This window comes from Hippopotamus amphibius, chromosome 9, assembly GCF_030028045.1.
Source record: "Hippopotamus amphibius kiboko isolate mHipAmp2 chromosome 9, mHipAmp2.hap2, whole genome shotgun sequence".
Classification (NCBI taxonomy): Eukaryota; Metazoa; Chordata; class Mammalia; order Artiodactyla; family Hippopotamidae; genus Hippopotamus; species Hippopotamus amphibius.
In genome coordinates, this window is record NC_080194.1 from 83,185,988 (window position 1) to 83,190,822 (window position 4,835).

Consider the following 4,835-nt stretch of genomic DNA (forward strand, 5'->3'; position numbering starts at 1 on the left):
TAAATACTTATATGCAACACATAGAATTGACAGGACTAGTATGCTGAATGTCTGTATTTACAGAAAATACAGATGAAACATGGAGAAAGTGAACCACAGTGATGCAATCAGTAAATTCAGATTAAAGAAAATTACACAGTAAATGAGCTGGATTCTTCTACCAATAAATTGCAAGGGGGAAAAAATCAGAGAGAGGGAGGATGAAGGTGGAACTTAGAGACCAAAAGGAGCTTAGACACCAGTCAATTGCTAGTCTGGAGTTTATTTGGATCCTGATACAAAACATACTGTAAAAAATTAGAATTGGAAATCTGAACACTGGATGCATATCAATGAAGAATAGTGGGAAAAGGATAATCTTTTCAATAACCAGTAATAAATTAGACAGCCATACAGGGAAAAAAAGGAAGCTTGACCTCTACCTCACATTATACACAAAAATCATTTTTCTGGCAGATTGTAGATCTAAAGGTGAAAGCCCAAACTATAAAGCTTTTGGAAGATAACATACAAGAAAATCTTCATGATCTTGAAATAGTGAATGAGTGTTTAAATAGGAAACAAGAACTGAGAGCTAGTATGTAAACTGTATTAAGACTACGACCTTACATGAAGTGTGAAACAATAAGCCACAGAATGGGAGAATATACAAGGGTGAGTCAAAAATCATCTGCACTCCGGTTATATTAAAACTTCTGTAAATTCTACACCCAGAGTGCGGATAATTTTTGACTCACCCACATACAAGCAACACAGGTAATTGACATAGAACTAGGATACTAAATTTGAAAAGAACTGAAATCATTTAGAAAAAGAAAAAGCAATAGAAAAATGAGCAAAAGACTGGAACAGGCACATCATAAGATAACCTCATTTTAATTTAGGAACAAGCAAATTAACACCACACTGAGATACTATACACCAAAAACTTTGTGAAAATTAGACTGACAATATCAAATGTAAGTGAAAATTTGGAATACTAGCAACATGTTCTGCTATGAAAATTCTTATGCTTTAATAGATCATTTCAAACTGTTTTTCTACTAATGGCATATTCTTTCCCTATGGCAGTATAAATTAGTACAATCACTTTAGAAAACAGTTTGCCATTATTCTACTAAAGGTGAAAATATGCATATCCTAAAGTTCTGCAATTCCACTTCCAGGTATACACCCTAGTCTCTAGGGACTATAGAGAAACTCATGGACATGGAGAAGACTGCTCATAGCAGGACTGTAAATGATAGTATCAGGCTGTAAATAATCCAAATATCTATTAGCAGTAGAATGAATAATTAATGGTAAGTCCATAAATGGTGTCATATACAATAATTAAAATCAATGAATTCGATACATACAACAGCATGAATATAACGTAAAAGTAACACAAAAAAATACAGCACAATTTTATTTATATAAAGTTGAAAAAAGGGAAAACTAAACTATATCATTTAAAAATACACAAATATGGGACTTCCTAGGTAGCACAGTGGTTAAGAATCTGCCTGCCAATGCAGGGGACATGGGTTCGAGCCCTGGTCCAGGAAGATCCCACATGCTGCACAGCAACTAAGCCCGTGTACCACAATTATTGAGCCTGCACTCTAGAACCCGAGAGCCGCAACTATCGAGCCCACATGCCACAACAACCGAAGCCCATGTGCCTAGAGCCCGTGCTCTGCAACAAGAGAAGCCACCACAATGAGAGCCCACACACCACAATGAAGAGTAGCCCCTGCTCGTCGCAGCTAGAGAAAGTCCGTGTGCAGCAATGAAGACCCAATGCAGCCAATAAATAAACAAATAAATAAATTTTAAAATAAATAAATAAATAAAATGCATAAATAGCTGAGAATAAAGAAAATCAAAAGGATTATTACAAAAATAAATTTTGTGATTATTTTCAGGGGAAAAGAGTAGGTTATGACTGGGAAAGGGGTACATGGGAAGGCTTCTGAGGGTCTAGAAATGATCTTTCTTCAGTTGAGTTGTGGTTAAACAGATGTTGACTTTACAATTGCTTGTTAAACTGTACATATTTTATGTATTTATATTTATCTCCACAATAACACACACTACACACGCCAAGCTAAATACATCAAACTACACACACAGACACACACACACACACACACACACACACACACACAGAGAACATAATAGATCTTTTCATCAAAATTTCAGCTGTTATAAATTCTTCTCCCCACATTTCCACACTTTGCAAATTTTCATTCATAAGCAGATGTTACTTTTAATAATGGGAGTAAATACCTTCTCCCAACAGCATAATGAACACTGCTGAAAAATTATGGCAGCTTATATTTATTACCTTTTTGTGCAACACAGTATACTACACTCTTCACACACAGTAACACACTTAAGATAAAAAACAACTCTAAAAGGCAGCTATGATCAGCCTCTTTACAGAGGTAATTGCCAGTGTTCACATAATTTAATTATAAATGTCAGAGCTAGTTGATCTGAACTGTGCACTTTCCCCACCACTCTACACAAAGACCAACAGTTGATAAAATGTGTTTACTAACCCTTTATTCACCTTTCCCTTACAATATTCTGTGGCATTTCCCTCATCTATTTAATTACTTCATTCATTTATTCAACACATTTATTTAGTACCTACTATATTTAGGTATTGCTCTATACACAGGATATACAGGGGTGAAAAGCAATGACAAAGTCCACACTTATATTTTGGTGGGGGAGGCAGACAGTAAATATAATTTCAGATAGTGATCAGTTCTATGAAGAAAACAGAATAATGTGACAGTGACTGGTGGTAGCAGAAACATTTGGACTGACATTTGAATGCTAAATCAGCTATGCAAACTCTGGAAAGGATTCCAGGCTGAGGATACTGTAAACACCAAAGTCCTGAAAGGGAAATGAACCCTGGATATTCAGTGAACAGAAAGAAGGCTGCTGTGCCTGCAGTACAGTGAGCAAAGAACACAGAGGGTGAACCATGCAGAGCCAGGTCAGCCAGAGCAAGGAACTTAGAGTCCATCTCAATGCAATGGGAAGCCACTGGAAGCTTTAAGGGAGTGTCACAGTACAATTTACCTCTTAAAAAAATATAACTTAGGACCTATGTCAAGAAAAGACTGTTTGGGGTGGGGGGTGGGGGAGTACAGGTGGGAAATGACAGGAGTGGAAGTGGGAAGACATTAGTTTTTATTAAGAAACCCAGAGAGGAGATGGAGGAACTTGAACTAGAGTGGTAGCAATAAAAATGGAAAGAAGTGTTCAGCTTCTAGATACGTTTTGAGGGTAGATCAAATCAACTGAATGTTTATTTCTTCATTAACTATTTATTGCATACTCTAATGTATCAGGCACTGCTCTGTGGATGCAGAACTGAATAAGACAGATAGGGTCCCTGACCTCAGGGAGCTTATATAGTACACATTCCAATAGAGGAAACAAATATTTAATAGATAAATAAAAATGCCCCATAATGTCAGATAATAAGAGTTATGATGAAAAATAAAGGAGAAAGCATGGCAGAGGTGGGATAATATTTTAGGTAAGTTCAGGCAAAAGACTTTGCAAAGGAGGTGACACTTGAGCAAAGACTTAAAGTGAAGCACAAGCCACACAAATACTTCAGAGTAAGTACTCCTGGTAGAGGCAACAGCAAATGAAAAGACCTTGGGTGAGAATATACCTATGCTCTGAGCTGAAGAGCAAAGCCAAGGTGGCTAGAGTGGGATAAGCAAGTAAGGAGTGGCAGTTGAGGTCAAAGAGGACAGATCCCATCAAGCCACATAAGTCATAGAGAATATTTTGCATTTTATTTGAAGTGTGACAAAAAGCTATGAGAGTTGAGAGCAGGAAGGGATACTTGATTCACATTTTAGAAGGATCATTCTGACTGCATTTCTGAACTGGTGAAAGATAAGTAATGTGAAAAGAGAGATAACGGTGGCTTTGACTAGAATGGTACTAGAAGAGGTATGAAGTGGGATATATTTTGTATACATTTGCTGAATTAAACAGGAGTTGCTGAATTGAATATGGAATATGAAAACCATGTCAAGGATGATTTCTAGAGTTTTGGCTTAAGAAACTGGGGAGCTGAATGTAACATTTATTGAGAATCAGGCAATCAGGGAGGAAAAGGTTGGAGGACAGGAATTAAAAGTTGTTTTTGGTCATGAGATGACTACTAGTCAAGGGGAAATGTCAGGTAGGCTGTGGCTATAAAAGTCTGGAACTCAGGGGAGAGGTCAAAGCCAGAGACAACTTTGTTTTTGAGTTACTAATGTGGGCTAACAATTCTCAAGAACAAAATTTCTTTCATATTTGAAAATGTACTGGCTTAATTCTTAGGAGCCACCTATAAGTTCAAACTTATTCCTCCTATGGGAATACTACAGTTATACTATTTACCAGGGTATACTATATATGATAAACTCTATAAAATGTCATGTTCTTGGCTTCATCTTTTTTTTTTTCGGTCGCGCTGCGTGGCATGCAGGATCCTAGTTCCCTGACCAGGGATCGAACCCATGCCCCCAGCAGTGGAAGCGTGGAGTCCTAACCACTGGACCGACAGGGAATTTTCCGTTCTTGGCTTCAGACTAAGATAACTGACAAATTTTTATAAATTACCAAGAAAAGGGAATACTGGGTCCCAATCTAACACATTCAAAAGTTAATATAGATTTTAGTGAAAGAACAAGGCTTTACTAAAACTAATAGGTAAAAAAGTCAGATATCAGATCTGTTTCCATCATAGCTTCCTTATGTCTCCCTCCTTTTCCATTCCTTACCACCTGGAAGCTTAGTAACCAATAAGTTCACAGAGTTAGCTA